Genomic DNA, 24,919 nt, shown 5'->3' on the forward strand with positions numbered 1-24,919 from the left:
CCATGCTCTTGGATTGGAAGAATCAACATAGTGAACATGTCCATACTACCCAAAGTGATATACAAATTCAACGCAATCCCCATCAAAATTCCAAAGACATTTTTCTCAGAAATGGAAAAAACTATTCAGACATTTATATGGAACAATAAAAGACCACGAATAGCCAAAGCAATGCTCAGCAAAAAAAATAAAGCTGGAGGCAGAACACTACCTGACTTTAAGCTATACTACAAAGCTATAATAACCAAAACAGTATGGTACTGGCATAAAAACAGACACACTGACCAATGGAATAGAATAGAGAATCCAGAAATCAACCCACACACTTACTGCCATCTGATCTTTGACAAAGGCACCAAGCCTATTCACTGGCGAAGGGACTGCCTCTTCAGCAAGTGGTGCTGGGATAACTGGATATCCATATGCAGGAGAATGAAACTAGATCCATACCTCTCACCGTATACTAAAATCAACTCAAAATGGATTAAGGATTTAAATATACACCCTGAGACAATAAAACTTCTTAAAGAAAACATAGGAGAAACACTTCAGGAAATAGGCCTGGACACAGACTTCATGAATACGACCCCAAAAGCACGGGCAACCAAAGGAAAAATAAACAAATGGGATTATATCAAACTAAAAAGCTTCTGCACAGCAAAAGAAACAATTAACAGAGTTAAAAGACAACCAACAGAGTGGGAGAAAATATTTGCAAAATATACATCTGACAAAGGATTAATATCCAGAATATATAAGGAACTCAAACAACTTTACAAGAAGAAAACAAGCAACCCAATTAAAAAATGGGCAAAAGAGCTAAGTAGGCATTTTTCTAAGGAAGATATCCAAATGGCCAACAGACATATGAAAAAATGCTCAACATCACTCAGCATCCGGGAAATGCAAATCAAAACCACATTGAGATACCATCTAACCCCAGTTAGGATGGCTAAAATCCAAAAGACTATGAACGATAAATGCTGGCGAGGCTGCGGAGAAAAAGGAACTCTCATACATTGTTGGTGGGACTGCAAAATGGTGCAGCCTCTATGGAAAATGGTATGGAGGTTCCTTAAACAATTGCAAATAGATCTACCATACGACCCAGCCATCCCACTGTTGGGAATATACCCAGAGGAATGGAAATCATCAAGTCGAAGGTATACCTGTTCCCCAATGTTCATCGCAGCACTCTTTACAATAGCCAAGAGTTGGAACCAGCCCAAATGCCCATCATCAGATGAGTGGATACGGAAAATGTGGTACATCTACACAATGGAATACTACTCAGCTATAAAAACGAATGAAATACTGCCATTTGCAACAACATGGATGGACCTTGAGAGAATTATATTAAGTGAAACAAGTCAGGCACAGAAAGAGAAATACCACATGTTCTCACTTATTGGAGGGAGCTAAAAATTAATATATAAATTCACACACACACACACACACACACACAGAAACCGGGGGGGGGGGGGGGTCGAAGATATAACAACCACAATTATTTGAAGTTGATACGACAAGCAAACAGAAAGGACATTGTTGGGGGGAGGGGGGGAGGGAGAAGGGAGGGAGGTTTTGGTGATGGGGAGCAATAATCAGCTACAATGTATATCGACAAAATAAAATTAAAAAAAAAAAAAAAAAAAAAAAAAGAAGAAACCAAACTGCTGACACCTTGGACTCAGACTTCCAGCCTCCAGAACTGCGAGAAAATGAACCTCAGCTGTTTAAGCCATTCAGCCTGTGGTATTTGTTATGGCAGCCCTAGCAGACTAATACACTAAGAAAACACCCCCTTAATTTGAAAGTTGGTAAATAAAAATTTTTTTAAAAAATCAAGCAATTACTCCATCTTTCCTATATGATCTGTGACTCAGGGTAACCAAAGAGTTGATAAGAGGAAGTTCCCTTTGTTTTTATAAAATTCCAGCTGATCCATTAAGAAGGAATGACAGAATCAGAACACCACTATTTGCAACCCTTAACCAATTAATAGATCTAAACAATGAACATCACTGGCTGAAAACACCACAAAAAGAGAGATTACCAGACATTATGTACCTCCTGATTGAAGTATAAAACACTATCTTTGAAGTTTTCTGGAGGGAAAAAAAGAACCCAATTCTAATCAAACCTATAGATCTATCTACCAATTCATCTAAGGAAATAATACACCTTACATGATATCACAGGGCTTCAATTAGTGAAATCTAGATGTGGGAAACTCTCTAACACAATATATCTGATTTGTTCAACAACAACAACAACAAATTCATGAAAAAACAAGACAGCAAACAAAAAGAAATGGTAAGGAAACTATTCTCAATGTACTGACCTTACTTAAACTCTAATTCAAACAAACTGTGCCAGAGATAGAGCTAATCAGAGAAAGGCAAATAATGATTGGATATTTTATAATATTACGGAATTGTTAATTTTTTAAGGCACGATAAATAGTATTGGACTTTTTTTAATAGAGCCCTTATCTTTTAAAGATATATACTGTAATATTTACAAATGAAATAAATCATATATCTGGGATTAGCTTCAAAATAATCAAGGAGAGATAAAAGGGTAGGTATAGATGAAACAAGACTAGCCACATACTGATAATTATTGAAGCAAGATAAATGATGGATTTGTGGAGTCCATAATACTATTCTATTTTTATATTTCCACAGTTTCCATTACAAAATGTTAAAAAGATCATCTTGTATGCTTGCTAAAAATAATCTAGGCCCCACCCTGTCTCCTAGATTCTGATTCAATAGGTTTGGAGTAGGGCCAAGTAATCTGGATTTTAACCATTTCATCTGGTCATTCTAACACAGGTGTGGGAGAAATGCCATCCTAGAGGTTAAAGACTTGAGGCAGGTAGGCTCCAGCTAGGAAACACCTGCTCCAAAAGCACACACAGGCTCCTAGGCCCCCAACAGCCACCAGGTTAGTCTGCAACAGCCAAAGGTGACCCAGTCTGTCCACTCCAGGGTGGCAAGAAAAGGACCAAAGATTGGATCTACCACTCACCTACTCAAATAGGCCTAAGAGGATTAATCTGGTTTTCTTTCACAGCAAACCATGCATGTCTAATGTCTTTTGAGAGGTCTTGCATCCGTCAAGAGGTTTCCCCATCAGACTACAGTATAATATGCAGACCTAGGACATACTCTCTCAGCTTTCCATCCATCTATGAAGACAACAGAAAATGACAAAAACTCACAACCACCTGACAGACAAATGCCAGGAAATGGCAGATATGTTGATGATAAGGGAGATGGAATGAACTGAATTGAGAAAAATCAAAATCCAGAAAAAAGAAATGCAGAAAACCAGTCTGTCTTATTTATTTCTGTATCCCCAGGACACACTCAATAAACACATTCAGACTTAATACAGAAAAAATAAAACTGACAAACAAAACAGCACTTCTGCAGGTGGATGAATAGCCAGGAAATAAAAGCGTGGTCATCATCCTAAAAACTCAGAAGTACATATTTTGAAACAGTCTACCATAGGACCCAAAGGAAGTATCAGAAAACTCTTCAATATCCTCATTAGAATGCACAAAAACTTACATGAAAAAAATGCAAACAGCCATAATGAAAGCAGCAGCTAAGGTAGAAAGATAATAGGATAGAGTAAAAAAAAAGAGATGAGCAAAATAAGGAGGGAAACTAAAATTTCAAGAGAAGAATTCAAATTTACACTGAGAGCCGTGAGGGCCAAAACCAACACCATAAAGGGCAAACAATCCATGTGGCAGACAAATTTGAAACACTTTCCCAGATTACTGAATTAAAAAGGGATACACTCAAACAGGATAGAAGACATCAAAGAAAAGACTACATATATATATTTTTAAAAAAACCAGACCTCCCAACAAGACAAGAATACTTTAAAAACAAAAAATAAGAATGTTATGACTATCATTATAAATTAATTTAATTCCCCTCTATTAAAGACACGGTCTCAGGGAAAAAAATAAGACACCCCCTCTCAAAACAACCGGATCGGGTATATATCAACCAGAAAAAAAATAAGAGGGAGCGGCAATATTAGTACAACACAAAGTAGAATTCAAGACAAATGTATTAAGTGGGAAATAATTAAGACGTATAATAATCATGAATCTCTGTGTCAAATATCATTGCATTAAAAGGATAGAAAGAATTAAAAGAATAAGAAGCAAAAATTATTAGAAGTGCATGAAAAATTGCCCCCCCCAAATCTACTATCATTAGAAGAGCACGCACCTCTCAGTTCAACCTATTCCACAGGAAAATAAGCACTGAGGATTAGAATTATACAACCGATAAAGTTAATAAATTTATATCAGGCTTTGTGCTCACATACAAAAAATATATTTTCCTTTTAAGCATCCATGCAACATTTGTAAAAATTGATATATTAGACCACAAAGAAAACCTCAGAAATTTCCAAACATAAACTGCACACAAAGCTTTATTATCAATTTCCAAAGCTATAAAATTAGTAACTAATTTTAAACAATAAAAAATACTATAAATTTAAAAATATTGGTCTAAGTAAATCATGGATCAAAAAGGAAATCTGTAATTACAGGTTATTTTAAAAATAACAAGACTACTACTTATCAATACTTAGGAAATATAATCAGATATACTCCAAAGAAAATGTATAGCCTTAAAGTCTTTCAGTATTAAACAAACAAAAACCTTCCTGCCTACTTGCTGACACCTATAGTTTATCCAAAAAAGGGGAAAGGAGTGGTGGAGATTTTTAATTCACAGTAAGAAAGTTCAATTCCATAGTTTAGGATAACGTGCTTCGGAATGAACGAGTTTCAGGCCACCTGCACCCAGCTGATGAATTGATAACATTAATTAATGCTTCCATGTTTATAGAAGGCCTGGAGGGAAAGAGGCAGCAAGGCAGAGAAAGTCATGAGTTTAAAAGGGCTCAAAAAGTAGGGTCTGGGGATACAGAAGACAGTATAATATGTACCCATTTTTCTTAGTATAATTACTTTAATTCTAACTGAGTGGGCATAAACCAAAGTTACAGAGAGGTGGTACAAACAGGAAGTTCTATTTTACATCATTTATGTAAGGAAAACTAATTCCCCTGATTACCTACAAAGGTTGTGGTTGATTGCAGACCTGATAATCAAGAGGAAAGGAAAATATCTAGGTTTGTGAACTACTATGGTATCAGTTTTCATAAGAGAAATAAACCCTGTATTCAGAGATCATAAAACAGACGGTTTCCACACCCACTGAGTCTTAGGCTAACATTTCATTAGATTAGTTTTAGGAATTGCTACCATTCCTCAAGCACCTGAGAGTGTCAGGAAATGGGTAACACTTACTCTCATTTAGGAAGGGCAGGTTGGCACTGCAGATTAACCTGGGAGCAAACTGAGTTCCAGTATGGATCAAAGGCCATATAACTAGCAAAGATCCAAGTTAAGATTCCAACTCCTGATCCCAATACATTATAATTATTATGTAGAACTATGAGACTTAGGATCATATTATGATGAATTACAGGCTCCTGGCTAACAGTAACTAGTCACATGACCTTGGGAAGTCTCACTCATTCAATAAATATTTATTAAGTATCTTCTGTGTGCAAGGTTCTGCACTTAGATGCTGGAGGCTCAGAGTTCTTGAATTTCAAAAAATATGAACAAATACATGATCTACTTCAAAAGGTTTTGGGAATGAAATCAGTAAATGTCTGCAAATATACTTTTTAAAAAGTGTAAAGAGTGCTTGCTTCAGCAGCACATATATTAAAATCAGAATGATACAGAGAAGATTAACATGGCCCCTGTGCAAGGATGACACACAAATTCATGAAGCGTTCCATATTTTTATGCAGAGAAAGAGGAACCCTCCTACACCGTTGGTGGGACTGCAAAAGGGTGCAGCCTTTATGTAAAACAGTATGGAGTTTCCTCAAACAATTACAGATAAATCTACCATATGACCCAGCTATCCCACTACTGGGTATATACCCAGAGGAATAGAAATCATCATGTTGAAGGGATACCTGTACTCTCATGTTTATTGCAGTGCTACTTACAATAGCCAAGAGTTGGAACCAGCCTAAATGCCCATTACCAGATAAGTGGATAAGGAAAATGTGGTATATCTACACAATGGAATACTATTCTGCTATAAAAAAAAAAAAATGAAATACTACCATTCTCAGCAACATGGATGGACTTACAGAAAATTATATTAAGTTAAATAAGCCAGGCACAGAAAGAGAAATGCTGCACATTCTCACTTACTTGTGGGAGCTAATAAAAATAAATGAGTAGGGCCGGCCCCGTGGCTCACTCAAGAGAGTGCAGCGCTGGTAGCACCAAGGCCGCAGGTTCGGATCCTATATAGGGATGGCGGGTGCACTCACTGGCTGAGCGCAGTGCATGCGACACCAAGCTGAGGGTTGTGATCCCCTTACCGGTCAAACAAAAAACAAAAAAATAAAATAAAAATACAAACGAGGGGTGGGGGGGAAGAAGACAACAATCACAACAATTCCTTGAACTTGTTAAGACAAATGAACAGATATGATGTTGATGGGAGGGGAGGGAAGGAGGAAGAGGAGGAATTGGTAAAGGGACATGAAAATCAATGTATATTGATAAATTAAAATAAAATAAAATAAATTTGTAAAATCTAAAAAAAACAAAAATAAAAAGCGTAAAGAATTTACTTGAATACCCTTTTTCCTGTAAGATATCCTCAGGTCTTACATAGAAAAGTTTAGAACTCCATGCTCAAATTGACCCATTTTGTTTTTTGTTTTAACTATACCTGAAGAGTATCTCACATTTTCAGGACAAAGAAGATTCTTCTGTCTTAAGGGCATGACCATCCTAAATTTTTTTTAATTTCATTTTTCATCTTAAGTGTTGTTTAGATAGTCAAAGAACAATATAACAAACTGGAGTACAATTTAAAGGTGCCTAGTTTCTAAAGGCTCAATGACATATACAAAATACAGGAAACAGCGAGAAACCTGGACCAGGAGGGCAGAAGAATCAAGGACTTGGGGCCAGGTCTCCACACCAGAGAACCTGGTGCATCACTGTAGTCATCAGGGGAGCTGACAATTTGAAACACAGAATATAGCAATTATTTTAAAGACATCCCCAAGGAGTCTGATGGTTTAACAGGTTTGGAAACCTATGAAATAATCACATTTTTGCTTCCTGAAAAAGGAGATGTTTTGATTATTAACATAAGTTAACTTAAAGAGCATTAACTCAAAAAGAGAACAGCACATGTTAAGCAGTATAAGGATAGCAAGTTTACGGTAGATAAAATAGTATTAACTTTTAAGAGGCTCAGCAAATTTAAGTAGTTTAAGAATAACAAAAACATGGTTCCTGGGCTTGGCAGAACTAAATCAAAAGTACTGCTGAACTCAAAGAGGAGATTCTTTTCCAAGGAGACATGTGACTTTGGCCTTGAGGACAATAAGTTTCCATGTAACAAAATGTGAAGCCAAAGAGACACTGGACTCACTACTATGCAGATATTCCTGAGGGAATTAATGCAGACAGAAGAAAAAGAGAGCAGCATTGCACTTCAGTATGATGAGCACCAGGACCAGTGGCTGCATCATTTCGCTCAGTGAACTGCCCACTCAGGTTCCACTTTTCTATCACACTCACACCATCATTATCCAACCCACATGGAACAGAGCTCCTGAGAAATAAGCCTGCTTTTGTTTTAACACACATGCAAAGACAGGCATAGTGCCCCTCTCAAATTGCCATAAATAAACTACCCAATATCTATTAACAATTAGGGTGATGATTATTTTTGTAGCTAACACTTATGTAGTCCTTAAAACATGTTCTCAGCATGTTATACATGAACACCCCTATAAGCTTGTAGTACTATTATTATCCCCATTTTATAAGGTGTTCTCTTTTTACCCCCAACTTGCTGATGAGGAAACAGGAGGTCTCGATGTTCACCACAAGCTGCCCGTGCGCATAACCACATCACACAAAAGCGCCTCTGATCTGTCCTCCAGAGGCTGAAGCCGGCAGACATGACTACAGCTAATGCACACCGGCACCCTCCAACTCAGGTGGCACCAGCCTCCCCACATCAGCCACCCAGGATACAATTCTATTTCTGCTGACAAATAGAATCAAGACAGGATAGATTCTGATTCACTACATTTATTGATTAATTACATACTAGAAGTTTTCTTAAACATGTTACCCATATTCTGTGTCTTAAAATTTTACCTCACTATTGAAAGAATTTCAAGCACTTCAGGCAAACAACAAAACAGATTTGAAGTCAGACATCTGGCTCTTACTAGCTGTGCTGCTAGTTGGGTTCAGCCAGGCCACTTCTCTGTGTGCACTTCATCTGTGAAATGGGGCAAGGATTAAAGCATGAAGTTCCTAACCCAGCATCTGGTAAAACAACTTAATTTGGAGGAAATGAGGGGTAAAGTGAGAAGAGACCAGGAAGGAAGCAGAGAAAAGCTCATAGAAACCACGTAATGCCTTAACCCAGGGCCAGGTATAGAGACATGACCTGCTGGCTAGGGTAGTGGATAGGGCACATGGACAACAGCATGATGGGAAGAAGAGAGGTGGGAGAGAATAATCACAAGGAGATATCCTTCCTCTTTCATGCTCCCTGTCAGAAGCCCGCCCCAGGCAACCCCAGGGAGTAAAGTGGAGGTTGGCCTAAAAACAACTGCGGAAGACCCTTCCCGCCCCACGGGTGGCACCTCCTGGCACTCGGGCTCCATGCAGCTCTGCAAACAGGCTACAGTATAGGGCCAAGGAGGGACAGAGGGTCAGCTGAAAGGCCAAGCATGGAGGACACACCTTGAAAACGTGTGGCCATCAAGGCAAGCAGAGGGTTAGGAAAGCAATGTAATCAGGTAAAAGAGGCAAAGGAAAAGATCTCTTAGGAGAGAAACATCTCAGAAAATTTGTAGGCAAGTAGGGAAAAGAGAAACAGTAAAGGGCACAAAGTATATGTGGATACAGCAAGAAAAGCTCGATTCAGCAAGAAAAGTTTTCGGTATCTAGAATGCAGCTCCGGAAAGGCCAGCCTTGGTAAGGAAGAAGCATGCTTTCCTGTTCAGAGACTAAAGAAGAGAGGGACTATCAAACCACAGGGAGATTTTAAAGGGATGAAGGTATGTTTCACCAAAGGATGGGCTGCAGCCACAAAAAAAAAACGGTATCTGGCTAATGGGTTGGGTCTGTGGCAAACTCTGAAGAGATGAGGAAAGTGCAATAGGTTTGGAGTAGTAGCTACGAAGACAAAAACTGGGCAGTGAGATGAACTAAAGCACAGTTGACACTGTAAGTCAGGATTTAACAGAATTTTCATATAATTTCCCTTTTCCAATGTCTTTGAACATACAGAATCCCTGAACTTTCACCGCTAGCAATGATGTTCTGATGCCAAAACATATATCCTTGGAAACAGTTTGTTGAAAAATAGTCTATACCACAAATAAGTATGAAAAATAGAGATGCCATTATCAGCACAGGATAATTTGAAATCTCTCAACATTCTTCCATTGAAGAACTACTTTGTGCAAAGACATTTTTATTCTCTGTGTGGAATATAACAATGAATAAGAATGCTTCCTGCCTTCAAGAACACTATCATCTACTCAAAAGGATGAGCGATACATGCAAAACACCATACAACATGTAGAAAAGCATCATAAGGACCATGAAACATGGCACAAATAATATAGAACAATACTCTTTTGGTAGAAAGAGGTAGTTGGTCTTCATAATAAGAAACTTGAAAGTATCTCTAAAACTTGATTTCAAGAAGTTGCACTATCAAGGTACAAAAGAGTTATGCAAAACAGAAAAAACAATTTTGAATTGTTTTTTCTGTTTTGAAAAATGAATTTTCAAATTTGAATTGTTTTCAATCTTGAAATTATGATGAACTGCCAGCTATGGCCTAAATGTCCCATGAAATTCATGTGCTAAAACTTAATCCCCATTGTGGTGGTATTAAGAGGTGGGGCCTTTTGGAAAGTGATTAAGTCACGAGGCTCTGCCCTCCTGAATGAATAAATGCCCTTATAAAAGAGACTTCAGAGAGAGTTGTCCTCTCTTGCCCTTCTGCTCTTCCACCATGGAGGACATAGCATTTGTCCCCTCCAGAGGACACAGCAACAAGCACCATCTTGGAAGCTCACATCAAAGAGAGCAGCCCACACCAGACACCAGTCCTGCCGGCACCATTATCTTGCACTTCCCAACCTCCAGAATGCACAAAATAAACTTCTGCTGTTCATAAATTACCCAGTCTGAGATATTTTGTTATAGCAGCACAAACGGACTAAGACACTGCAAAAGTAAGTAAAATCGTCGTTTAGAAACAGAGATGAAATTTAGGGTGATACACCCATCTGATCATAAAGCTGAAAGAGACATTACAGCAGCACAATTTCTTGACAAGAGCCAGTGGTGAAACACAAGTTAACTACAGGTGGATTAACCAAGCAGTTCTTCTGGGTCTGTGGTGTGAATGACAGCAACCAGGCACTTCAGGACTGCTCGGGGGTGTAGGCAGAAATCAAAGGAAGCCAGAGGGTCGGCAATCGGCTGGCTGCGGGTGTGGGCAGAGATACCAAAGGTTGTGCAAAGTCAAGGCATATGTCAAAATATCAAAGAAACCCTCTCAGAAATAAAATAAGGTCAAGAGCTCACCTTACAGAGCCCAGACCAAATAAAAAACACCTGGATCTTTCTGGAAGGACTCTAATGCAGATAAAGGTATACTCCAGAACTAATCTGTGTTCTCAGCTGTCTTCCTCACCAGGGGCTAGGTCCAGTGTGGTAATCCCAAATTTGATTATAAATCTTGATCTTTTTTCATCTTTTGAATTTACTAAGAAAAGAAAAGATGTTAGCAAATATAAAAATGGTTTGGAAAACAAAGTTCAGGACTTAAAAGCTTGCACGAAAAGCTGAATTTTCCCTTTTTCTCTCATTGCCTTAAATAAAGGACAATTAAATATGTAAAAGTATGTGATGGCCCACAGTTTCTAATGTCTTCCTTTGTGGAAAGAGTTGAGACATTAATCATGCCTAAATAAATACAGAGCAGGATGCCACTTTGGAACAAATAATAGCTAATATGAATAAATCTTCCCATTAATTCCAGAGAATTCTGAGAGTTTTCAAAATATTTGATAAGCCAGCTGGAGACTCCAAGAAGCCTACTTCATTAGGCATTTCCTCTCCAAGTCATTTGTAACAATAGTACATAAGACAGATAGATCTATGAAATTCCACTTTTAAAAAGATTCATTAAAAAAGGTACATATGAATAAGGAATATAATTAGTACTTCTCCATGTGCAATTCCCACCCACCTCTCTCCTCAAAAAGGGTCTCTTTCTGTTCAATAAATGGCATCTCTACTCATCCAAATAATAGAGACACTTAGGACTCACCTTTGACTCCTCCCTTTCTTTCATTCTCAAAATCCAACCCATCAGAAAATCCTATCAGTTCAATTTCAAAATATCACACAGATTGGTCTGTGTTTCTCCATCTCCCCTGCCCATAATAATCCTGTCCAATCCCCCCATCATATCTTGCCTGGACTACCATAACAGACTCCTAATTCGTATATTTTCTTCCACTCCTAACCCCCTAAAATCCATATGTAGCAGAAGTGATCTTCTTAAACTATGAGATCTCACCAGTTCCACTGAACAACTGGCACTTAGAACAAAACCTTAACGTGTGACCAATTCCATAATCCCCTAGAGGATCTGGCCCTCACCCGCCTCCACATACCTCTTACCACTCTCTGACTTATTATGCTCCTAGCCTCTTTCCAGTCTGCCCTAGTTAGAACATACTAACCCGGCTTTTTGCCACCTTGAGGCCTTGCACCTGTTTGTCCTGCCTTGAAGGGTCTTCCCCAATGTGTTTAAGTGTCAGTGCAAATCTCATTTTCACAGCAGCCCCCCTGACCTAAAGAGTTACCATTCTGTCTCCATTGTGTCACTCTCCAGCACAGCGCTTCTCAAACTATCTGTGAAGGACTGATTTTTTTTTCCATCCCAATCTATCATAGACTGTTCTTTTGTAAAAATACAGTAAAAATTATTTTATTTTTAAAATACAATTTTAAGAAAAACATACAAAATATAAGCCTAAAATTTTAATTATCAGGATCAATGGTCAAAAAATTTCTCCATTACATTACTAAGAATCTCTCATTTTCCATGTTTATACCATTGTGAGCCATTGTGAACCAGCGCAGCTGTCAGCAGATCAGACTGTGACACTTCTCTAGCAACGTCACCAAGCTTATTCCCTGCACCGCACTTAGCACATTCTAGAATCACGGTTCATTTATGTGTTTACCTGTACCTGGCACTGGAGCTGCGGCAATGAACAAAACAGACAAGGATCCCTACTCTCATGGAGTTCACATGCTATGGGGAGGCCCAGGGAGGGTGGGCTACTGGTCAAGCCCATACGGCAAAGTCAGGATTTGAACTCAGGTCTGACTCCAAGATTTTTCCTGGGTTCTGAAAAACGCTCGGCACTTAGCTAAGCACTGAGGTAAACAAGAATGCAACCCAGCCAGGAAACAAGAAAAGAAAGTTGTGATATACTCATATTACAAAGCAGTTTTTTTAGATTTGACATCAAGAATAATGCCACCACCCTCCTACAAAACATGCCTGTGATGCCAGCTGTAGCATACTGGCATGGATCTGATTCAGCGCGGTGCTTCTCAAGGTCATGAGCACCATTGTTTTCTCCTCAAAAATGTTGTACTCTTTACTGTACATTCTTTATTTCATACAGCGACCAAATATTTTGATCAAATTAGTTCTAAACCAGGGTCACATTCAGATACCAACTTTGAGATTCCAACAATGTGGAAGAATTAAACACCTTCAGCCACTGTCTGGAGCCAACAATAACGACACCGTAACAGCCATCTTACTTATTTTCCACAACTAAATGGCCAAGATGTGTACTAAGTCTGTTAATACAAGTTGTGTACTAAGTCTGTTAATACAAGTTGTGTACTAAGTGGCATTACTCCACCCTCCATGCAAGCTCTTTCGCCCACATCCCAGATCAGCAGTTAAAACGCTCAGAATTTCTCCCCAAATATAATCAATGCCTCAGCATTGCCACCCTAGAGCCAAGATGATGTTATACCTATTAAATACACAACCCAAGTTTCCTTAGGTCTCACCACCTTGTGGCTAAAACTGAGGTCTCATTCAGACACATCAGGCCTACAGACATAACCACCGTATTTGGGACGGCAACCTGAGTTTCTAGGACACGCTCATGATCTTTCCACTCCCACTCAGCCAACTCACCATCTTCCCAAAAACTCTCCATATTTTACAGATGAGAAAGCTGAGAACCAGAGATGTTTAGTAACTATTTGTCAAAAAATGAATAACAACACATATTTGTTAGAATTTTATTCTATTAAATACAGTGTTATTTCATACACTAGGCTTCACATCACAAAAGCCATGATCATTGAAACTGCCAGGTGTTTCTAATAAAGCCAAACTGGCACTAGGGACCAAGAGCTTGGTCATGTAAAAACCAAGTGCATATAAGGACAGAAACAAGAAAGGAAAGTAGGAAAATGGAAGCTGCTCGTTTTGAAAACTTATGGGGACCATTGTAATGTTTTAATGTACGATGTTATTAGAATATTGTTTGTGCAGCAATTCAAAACTCATTTAAGATGTTTATGTTATTGCAATCAAGGACTGGGCCTATCCCTTAAAAATAGCAAAAGTGCCATTTAATGGAACCTGGCATAAGTCTACCTATTCAATTTAGCGAACTACCAAACTGAGGCCAAGGACACTTTTTTTTTTTTTTTTTTCTTTTTTTTAAAGACAACCAGTAAGGGGATCTCAACCCTTGGCTTGGTGTTGTCAGCACCACGCTCAGCCAGTGAGCAAACCGGCCATCCCTATATAGGATCCGAACCCGTGGCCTTGGTGTTATCAGCACCGCACTCTACCGAGTGAGCCACGGGCTGGCCCCCAAGGACACTTTTTAAACATGTGAATACCTGAAACAAACTAGATGGAGGGGGAATCTCTTACTTCCACAGAAACAATGTGTTAGCTAGCCTTCCCATAATAAATTAAACATAGTAGAAGAACTTCATCTCTGTCTTTTGTGTTCCTTCCAGCTGCCTTCCAGCATTTGCTGTAATACACACTGAGGACCATTGTTTAGGTTTGTTTACTAATTTAAAGGAAAAAAATCCATTCTGTCAAGCAAGGACTAAAAACCACAAAACTACCTACACAGTTTCACTTATCAAGATTCTGACTACTCAAGGTGAGGGACTGAAATTACTGAGTGTATATGTACTAATACTCTACAGTTGCTAGTGTTTTAAACCAAAAAGACATCTAAAAGAAGTCTTTATTTGGGTATTTGCCGCATTTCACAAATAAGTATATATGTACATATATTTATATATAAAGTTATATGTGATAAATTTGATACTTTTAACTAAAAGTGGAATCTACTATTAAACGTTAGTGATACTCTGTTTTAAAACAATAAATGTTTTAAAGCTTTGCCAGATCATTAAAACATCCTTAAATATTTCCTGCTCTCTAGGTAACCATATTTTGTATTTTCTTCTATAACGTGTCTGCTTTATAAATTTTACAATAACAACATTTAGGACCAGAGATATTCATTTATCAGCCAAGTTCACAGAAGAAATGGGTGAATAAGTTGGTTTCAGCTGGCCCTCTCTGCAGCCGGTTAAGAAAAAGGGGCCTCCAGCTCGTCAGCTGGTAAAGCACTCCTGTCTCAGCAAAGGAAGGGCCTCCACATGCCTTCAGATTCTGCTTACCTCCACCTATTGGTCTGGGACAAAGTCACAGTGACAAGACCTGTGACTTGAGAAACAAGTTTCATTCTTTTGTTTCCCACCTGACGTATTCATCATTCTGTGGATTTGGTTTACCTGTGTTACAGTCACAAGCTTGACTCTTATCCATGTAGACCTAAACTCCTCCTTGGAGAAGTACCAAGCTCTTCAACAAAATGCAAAATGAAAGCAGCACAGGAAATGCCTCCCAGTGTTCGGTTTAGAAAAACACTTATGAGAGAGATGGTGCTTGCTACGCTCCATTTCATTTCATCTGCCATGAGATCTTCTCCTATGAGGGCAGTACCATCGCTATGCCCATTTTCCAGAAAAGAAGGCTGAGGTTTAAAATTAAGTTAAGAAAGCTTTGCATAAGATGACATACCAAGCAAGTAAAACAGTAAAGGTTTAAACTCTAGGCTATGACTTTCCTCTGCTTTTCTTTCACTGTAACAGACAATATAAAAGGGCGTCCACATTGGGACGGAATGAGCAATGGTTTTCAAGCTGAAATTGTTTTCTTCAAAGGGATTGTTATTAAAAGGGTTTTCAGTATAGTCCATTACTAAAGAGCAAAATATTGTGGATTCAAATCTCAGAATTCTTTGCCTCTAAAACCCTAAAAAACAATACCCACAGTAATTTGCCTAGGAAAGCAGAAAAGTAAAGTCTTCAGGCTCCCTGCAGAGCTTTCAGGTTGGTACAGAAATGACCGGCCCATTATGATTAGCCTAATCCAGTCTGTTAATAACTGACAAGCCAATACCCTATCCTCAGGCTGGTTCTATCTTCAGGCTGACAGCCCGCCGCATTCTTGGAGGCAACATGCCTGTGTCTCCCAAGGAGGAGGATTCACAGTGAGGGGGCAGTGGGAGGGCACAAAGTCTCCTGCGCTGCATACAACTGGCTATGGATTTCTTTTGCCTAAATGTTCAGAATTCTCTCACACAAAGACTGGATGCAAAGTCCAATCTAGCTGAACCTCATTAACGGTTAAACAAATAATTTTAGCTTTCCTATTTAGCACCTTCCTTCCAAAACCAAAGGTAATTTCCAGCTGCCTATAAAAGCAGCACCAGGACCTGCTTTTAGCCTCTCCATGTGCTTCACCTGAGACGTCTCTAACTGCCCTGTGCTGGGCACATAATCAACCTCCCCCTTGAGATTTAAAACAAAAAACAAGAAGCAAAATGTTCTATTTTGATAAGGATAGATTCACTACTGAGGTAGGAAAAAGTAGTAAGAGATTTTAATTCTTGTTCTTAGCAGCATGGTCACGGTTCTTCACTAAGTGCTGCTGGGATGTCAAGATGACAAGTCTTGGTTCTCAAGGAGTTTAATGTCCAATAACAAAAAGCCAATCACTGATTAACTGCAACACACGGCAGAGGATTCAGAGGAGGGCAAGGGCACATCTGCTGAAGGAGGCCCAGGAAGCCATCCTTGAGCACACGAAACTGGAGCCGGGCTAGGAGGGACAGCAGAAGAGCAACAGGAGAGGCCACAGGCAGGGGGATGCCACACTCAGTGCGGGCACTCGAGAGACGGGAGACAGGGAGGAGAAGAGCCAGTGCCCATTATGGCCAAAGCTTGTGATGCAGGGAAGAGACAGAACACATGGTGATTGACTGGTCTGAGGAAAAAAGGGAAGCAGAAAACCATACCAAGGAAACTGGTATTTCAAGCCTGGGTACCAGGGAGTGAAGTCACGCTGATAACAGAACCAGGAGTTGGGGGAGGGGAGAGGATGGAGTGCAGATGTTTGAATTTAGCCGTGTGGACCTTGAGACTTAGAGAGAGCATCCAGGTACAGAGATCAAATGGACAATCAAAACTGCAGGCTAGTCCTGTCTTTGGAGAGTTAATTTTCCAATCCCTATGGTGATTCCCAAATTCATATCGTTATCAGAATCAGGTGGGGAACCTGTTCAAAGCAAGACCCCCTGGCCCCCACCCTAAGAAATCCTGACTACATAGATCTGGGAAGGGCCAGGAATGCATATTATTTAGAAACCAAGAGTAGAGGCCACTGCTCTTGGCACTCTGCTCACTTTGCAGTCTATAATCTCCGGCCTTTATAGTTCTGGGTGTGCTTCCAGAGCATGCTCATTTTGATGGAACTTGCAGAACATGGAACTAGTACACCTTTCTGGAGGATTGGAAACATACCTTCACACCTGAAAATAATTTTTTCTCCGTCTGTATTCCACTGGTTATGGGAATGGCTTTGATATAACTGCTGTATAACTGATGGTCGAGGACTGCGAGTACCAACTACTACAACACAAAGATCAATTCTGCTGAAACTTTTGTGACCAATGTAACTCATGACTTCATGACTACTAGGCTGATGGTAATGTGCAGCAGTTCTTTTGTTCTAAAGGATGAGGCGCAGTGAGGTTATGGGACAACTTACGTAACGAAACGTGAACCTTTTACAGATGTTGGTCACTTTGCACATGTTTCAGCAGACTTCTTGCTCGGAGTCCTCTCTACTCCTAGCTCCTTTTCCACCTCACAGAGGTCATTAAGCTCAGGCAGGCAACTTAGCCAATGGAAAACATTCAACCTGCAACTTTTATTAAAAGCACAAAATGCTTTTTTAAAAATTTTATATTTTATTTCTGAAGAAAATAACCAGAGATGGGAAAAAAGAGCAAATGTGAAATGGAAACCTGACATTGCAAACCGCAGGAATTTTATTTTTTAAATGTTTCTAATAAAATAACAAAGTAGTTTAGTATTAGAGTAACCCTAATTCCATTTACTGATGGACTGTTTTCTCTCTGTTGTTAAAAAAAAAAAAAACAGTAAAAGGCAACTTTTTGTGCACTCACTACGTATAAGACATTGAGCTGTCTTTACACAAAATCTATAATTCTCACAGTTATCCCACTGCATAGGTAGTCTCATGACCATCACTTCTACAGATGACAACACCAAGGCTTGGACAAATCTAGTTTTAGTTCTCGGTCTCTTCTCCTGAGGGCAGAGCTGGAATCCCACCCAGTGCTCCTGAGGGCAGTGGCCTCTTGGCCAGGACCCCGAGGGGCTTCTGCAATACAGGAGACAACATAAAGGCAGGAGGAAAACAGTTCATCTTTGAAATGATCCACAGGTATTGTTTTTCTGGATCCCTCCTGTGGCCACGTTACCCCACGTTCCCTGACATGGCACATGTGCTTTCTTGAGCACGGGACTGTACTCACTTAGGAAGAAAACAAGTGCCGCTCACCTCAGCTCTGCAGCACCTAACGCTGACTGCCACAAGGCAGGTTCCTAACGGTGCTGCTGAATGGACATGTGGTACCTTGCTAGGGCTTACCCATTGGCTCTCACAGCCCTAAGGATGGCTTTAGGGATTTGTGGAGGCATTTTGGTTGTCACAGTGACTGAGGGACGATGCTACTGGCTCTGAGAGGGTGGAGACAAGGAATGCCCAGGACAGTCCACACAGCCAAAGACTGTCCTGCATTCCTCACAACTTTTTAAAGTCTTGTTGGATACTCATGTGGGTAAAAAAAAAACCTGTTTATAATTGAGCATAGAACCTAACTCATTTTTTACACAGGCACAAACTATGTGTTGCAAAGTATGTGTTAAGGATTACTACTTTATTCCAAAGTTGTATTCAGGACAAAGTATGTATTAAGAACTACTATTTTATTCCAAATTCAACCATTTCAAAAATGATGACACTAAGAGCAGACCACTAGTGCTTACTGAATCTCCACTGCCAGCACCTGTGGCAGCCTGCGGCTGCGGCCGTCCCACGCTTGGGGATGCTACGGAGGTGCAGGCCTTGGAGAGCTCCATCAAAGGCTCGAGGGCAGCAGTGTCTACACCTCTGTGTACTAAAACATTGGCTCTCCTGGCAAACAAGTTTCTTTTTATTTCCTTTTTTGTGGTAATAAAAACATTATATAGATTTTTTTTAAAATAATGTGTGTAGTTAAGATATGTTATCCGTGAATTTCATTTTAAGACTAGAAAAGTGGCAAATACACATGAAACGGCCACATGAACCCCTAGAATAGTGGAAGCTTAGTGAAAGTGCTATAGAGGAAAAGGCATTATTAATATTACCTGTCATTCTCAATTTAGCGTGATGCAAGTCAAGTGAGATGGCTCCCATGCCTCAGGAGATCCTGACTTAATCTCAGCATTGTCAGCAGTTTGTACTGCGTGTATATGAGAAAGAAAGGCATCTATTGATCCAGGTGCTTCTGTACTCTATACATGAGCTCCTTTGGATTCAAAGCTTAGTTTTTAAATTTCTATAATTTAAAAATGAGTAATTTCTGAATAAGCATATATAGTAAAACTAATTTAAAAGGAAATTAAAGAAGGAAGAAATGACATTAAAATATTCACAATGCAACATTTTCTTAAAAAATGTTTTAAAATGTTTTTAAAACATTTTTTTAAAAAGAAACTTGGGGAAAATACAAGGGTACTTCAAAAAGTTTGTGGAAGAACAGAATTGAAAGATCATGTGAATCTTTCCATGAGCTTTTTGAAGTGCCCTCATATGTTTCATGATTCTTAAAGGTCAGTTCCTCATGGAGTATATTTTAAACACACACACATATATATAGTTGTTTAAAACCAATAAATAAACATGACAGCTAAAATATTAACACTAAATTATGTCTTTAAGCATTTTCTACCAATTTTACTTCCTTTATCGATCAACATGTTTCACATGTCTAGTTCCCTTATCATTATGACAAAAAAAGGTTCCAAGCCACCAATACAAATAGAAGATGACTAGAATTAAAGCGTGCCACACACACACGCTTTTTGGTTGTTTTATTTTCCTAATCATGGGGGAGGGGAAAACACACAAATAGCTTCCCCTACCCAGTTCACACACCGTGACAGTTCTTTAAAATCACATCAATTTCCTTGACAAAAATTAATACCATAGCAAAGATCCGTTGTTGAAGGCTTCGTTACTACTTGGATGACCATGTATAAAGGGCAAAGTTAGCACAGTCAATGTACGACTTGCAGACACAGGAATACTGCTGCCGGCCAAGTCCAGTAGCGATGCTCCACAAATGCTATTCTGTGAGCCACAATCACTCCTCAAACAGTCTACAGAATTATCAAAGACTTATTTTTTTTTTACTAGAAAGAAAAAAAAAACATTATTTTTAATAATATCAATAAAGACCTTGGTTTCCTTCTGAGGTAATAATACTCTAGGTGGAATTAACAAGAGTAAATAAAACATAGTAATTTTAAAACATGTTCTTAAAAACTTATTTCATCTTTTCTTCAACAAACACTTTAACTAGAATTAGTACAAAGAAAAAAACACTTGAACTTCACCTTCTTTCCCTTGTTCCCCCTCTTCTAACAGAAGTTACAGAACCTAAAGACTTTGTCTGAAAATTCTGAAGCAAAAGGAAGAAGACCTTAGACAAATAGGAAACTGAACACTAAATTTTTGAAAAAAGTGTTTTATTTTCCATTATGCCTTAAGCTTATCAGGAAAAAATTTCCAATTCTAGGAACTCTGTGATTGAAAATAAAAAGTATGAGAACCAAAATTAAGATGCCATGTCTTGGTCTGCTAAGGGCAACTGGGATAATTTACTTGAACTTTATTGCACATTTATTCTAAAATAAAGCAAATACTTTTGCATTTTAATCTTTTTCTCCTAATGTAAACGGGAATCTATATAGCAACTATCTTTTCATGGAATAAAATAAGTTTTTAAAGTTCTTCTTGGGGAATAATAATAAGTCCATAAAAATTATGTGTTGATTTCATAGGTATTGTGTGTCTCCTCTTTTTTTCTGAACAGTGAGGTATAAACTAAGACAATATAAACCAGGCTTACAGTTTAAATTTCAAAAGTGAAATTAAATATCTATTCATTTTATTTGCAACTATGGAAGATGTATGTCAAAATAAATATGTAAATATACAATGTATCATAACATTCCAAGATGAAAATTGGGCACTTATTTCAGCCTAAGCAAACACCGCGTTTGTATTCAAAAACTTGTAAATGTTAATGACAATTCAAAACAATCAACTTTCTGCTTTAGCATTCTAAGACTGTGTGAAAAAAATAAATAAATTCTTAAAATAGTTTATACTGAACAGTCTCTCTGAAGTACAAAGCAAATGTAAACCTTAGGTGTGAGTATCAAGGACTAAAAAATGCAATGCAAAGGCTTTGTACTTGAGCCACCTGGTGGTTTATTTCCCTCACTGCACTGATAAACACTGTGCTATGCACACAACCTTTAATTGGATCTACATGTTTTACTCTCAGTACCAAGAACAAAGAGAATTCACACTTACAAAATGTAGTAATAGTGTAGGTCACAAGGCATGACTCCACTAAGAACCACTGTTAAAAAGTTCAGTATGGAAGGCACTCCTGAAAATCTACCATAGCAGGTCTCTAGAACTGTTTTTTATGTTTTTTCAGCAGTGTTCCACATCTACACTAAACAGTGAATCCAAAACAAACTCAAAGAAACTGTAGATCACACAGTACAAGCCGGCTTGCCTGTGGTTTATTTACCTCTTGGCTAGTTCAGTACAGAGCAAATTTAACTTTCTAAAGGATGCTGTCTTAACTGTTAACAAGGTGGTAATAGATGCTTAGAGACATAGTTTAAAAACAGAAAAAGTTAAACATGAGGCACGCTCTGTCACCAAGGGGAAAGTTGCAGAACACCAATTTTTGTAACTCTGTCTGACATCAAATTACACCCACCAAAAGAATTCCCAAAGGGAGTCTTGGAGTGCTCATATTTTTATAAAAGCAGAATATGTCCAAAGGCCCGTAGCTTCAAATATACTAGTTAAGTAGCTAGAGTGCAATAGATGAGAGCCATACAATTCTAGTGATGATGATGGTGATGATTATATAAAACTTGATTCTAAATGAATACTTGCAAAAGAGCCAGTGACAATGTAAGCCTTTTAACTAATAAAAGGGCCAGGGCAGTGAACCTCTGTTCCAGCAGAACAGTCCCACACCCTTCCTAGGACAGGCAACTTCCATTCTCTAAGCATCAGTAATCTCTTCTGTGAAGAGCCAGTGAAGTCAGAGAGAAATGCGATTAGCAAGCTCACACATCCATTCCGATGACTGCTGCCCATTCCTGACTCATCCCGGTGACTCAAGGCCACACAGCTCACCCAGTGGAAACCTCTCTCCATCTTCCAGCCCAGGTTCTCGGTGGAGGGTAGGCTGCTATTCAAAGACTAGTTTCCTGAGGAAGGTAGATAGTTTTAGGGAAAGACCATTTGGCTGAAAGGAGGAAGCTTTGTTGCCAGCTGTTCCTCCAGCTCCGCTCCCTGTGTGGTCTCAAACAAGTTGCTAAACCCGACCACGTCAAGGGCCAGGCCTGTAAAAATGATGACATTTCCCGTAAAAGGGCTGCCTGGTTCTGCACCTTTTGCCTTCATGAGGAAGCACTGTGGCTACAGAAGCTCTGGGGCTGCTGAAAAAATCAAAAAGTGAGACATGAGCTTTACATTTTCCTCAATGCAAATCAGTGTCCCATTTCCCTGAAACACTCTAACAACATGGCTTTAATCTTCCACAATTCCTAAACCTAGGGGCCATCATGACCCAGCCAGCATTGCAACAGAAACAATGGCACAGTTTTCATGTGAAGTCTGAGCACAGCAGGGACGGGAGCCTTCTCATGGAGGCGCCCCTACTGCAGGGCCAAAAGGCAGACTTTAGTAGCAGTCTTCCCATCATTTCTTCAAGAAGTCATTAAGAAACAACACAGGGAACAAAAGAAAAAATAAATAAATGGGATTATATCAAGCTAAAAAGCTTCTGCACAGCAAAAGAAACAACTAACAGAGCAAAAAAACCACGGAATGGGAGAAAATATTTGCAAACTATGTATCTGACAAAGGATTAATATCCAGAATATACAAAGAATTCAAATAACTCAACAGTAAGAAAACAAGTAACCCAGTTTAAAAATGGGCAAAGGAGCTGAATAGACATTTCTCAAAGGAAGATGTGCAGAGGGCCACCAGATACGTGAGAAGATGCTCAGCGTCCCTCAGCACCAGGGAAATGAGAATCAAAGCCACATGCAGATATCATCTCACCCCAGTTATGCGGGCCATTATCCAAAAGACAGAGAACAACAAATGCTGGCAAGGATGTGGAGAAAGGTGAACCCTCCTACACAACTGGTGGGACTGTAAATTAGTGCAGCCACTATGGAAAACAGTATGGAGGTTCCTCAAACAACTGCAGATAGAACTGCCATGCAACCCAGCAATCCCTAAAGTATAGCTGGGTATATTCCTTTGGGTATTTTTCTTTAGGTATACACCCAGCTACACTGCTGGTTACATTCCTAGAGGAATGGAAATTATCATGTCAAAGAACACCTGTACTCCCATATGTATTGCAGCTCTATTTACAATAGCCAAGAGTTGGAATCAACCTAAATGTCCATTGACAGATGGGAGTGGATAAGGTAAGTGTGGTATATATACACAATGGAATACTACTCTGCCATAAAAAAATAATGAAATTCTGCCATTCACAGCAAAATGAATGAACTTAGAGAAAATTATGTTAAGTGAAATTAGCCAGCACAGAAAGAGAAATACTGCATGCCCTCACTCGTAAGTGGGAGCTAAAATAAAGAAAATGAAAAGAAAAAAAGAAAGAAACAATCACAATAATACATAAACTTTCAAAAAAAAAGAGAAAACAGAACTATGGTTATTAGAGGTGGGAAGAAGGGGATGTTGGCAAGAAATTAGTTAAGGGTCACAAAGACTGATTATGTTTTGTAAACATGAGTACACTCATTATCCGGACTGATCACCACATATTGTACACATGTATTGATATTTGATTCTGTACCCCACGAATATATATAATCAATTATCTTTCAATAAAAAAAACTGTCAAAAAAGAAAAAGAAACAACACAGGTATTAGAGTCAGAAGTCCTGGGCAATTCCCAGCTCTGTCATATACCGTGGGGGAGGTGCTGCACAAAGTAACCTCTCCCCGTCTGCACTATGCAAATAATGCACACTGCCCCACAAGCCCACGGCGACCAAATAATGAGAAGGTGTGGGGAATTACTAACATAAGCAGCCACTAGAGGCGGAGACTAGGACGGGCCAATAAGACAAGTAACAAGGAACGCAGAACTTATACCAGAAGCTAAAGGGTTAATTCCCTGCCCATGATATGTATATACAAGTACACATACACAAATATATGTAATATCTGAAGAAGGGGCAGTCTTGACAGGTGTATCATCACTGCCTGCCTCAAAATAGGAAAAATCTATTTGTTAGGAAATGAAATATGTCCAAAATATGAAGAGAGGCTTTGAAGGCTTTGCCGTAAACTAATGTATTTTGTGTCCCCTTCAATGACACAGCTTTCATTCTGTTTATTTTTCTTTTATAAAATGTGAAAGCATGCTGGGACTCTTCAATGACCAGAGGTCCAAGGTTATATAAACTTTTAATCATGTTCCAGAGATCACTGAATTAAACACATAAAAGACAAGGGAACTGAGCTATAAAGAAAAGTAGAGCTACATATAAGAACTGAGTTAGGAAAATTTTACTTTATTTTATCAGGTATTTTATAAAATCAGAAAATTATGATTCTCTGTGTGAAACTGGAAAATGTTAGAACTGTTATTTTTCTATACCACATCAGGCTTCTCATCAAGTTCAAGAAAACCTAAGTATTTTGAACTTCATGGTGTTGGGAATAGAAAGGTTAGAGACCATGGATCTTAAATCAGTGGAATTTTACTAGTCTATCTATGGAGGTGTCTCTGGGCTATCTTTAAGACCAGTCTTGGTTAGAACGGGAAGAGGCAGAAAAGGGACCATTTATGAAGTCGATAATTCAGGCGTGGTAATGGCTTTCTTCGCTTTACCTATGGTGATCCTTATACCAAGAGTTTGCTATTGCTATCCTAAAGAAGAAACACAGTATCCTTATTCACATTGCTG

General features: G+C 38.9%; 1 protein-coding gene and 1 non-coding gene across 2 annotated transcripts in view; one reads left to right on the top strand and one right to left on the bottom strand.

Moving 5' to 3' along the window:
* The window catches only part of GMDS (GDP-mannose 4,6-dehydratase), a 595,298-nt gene that overhangs the window by 528,014 nt on the left and 42,365 nt on the right, over positions 1-24,919 (bottom strand). The window lies entirely within an intron of this gene.
* LOC134379321 (U6 spliceosomal RNA) lies at positions 5,759-5,865 on the top strand. The gene has a single exon (XR_010023725.1). It is a non-coding gene; the product is annotated as a U6 spliceosomal RNA (small nuclear RNA).

Source organism: Cynocephalus volans, chromosome 5 (assembly GCF_027409185.1).
Source record: "Cynocephalus volans isolate mCynVol1 chromosome 5, mCynVol1.pri, whole genome shotgun sequence".
Lineage (NCBI taxonomy): Eukaryota > Metazoa > Chordata > Mammalia > Dermoptera > Cynocephalidae > Cynocephalus > Cynocephalus volans.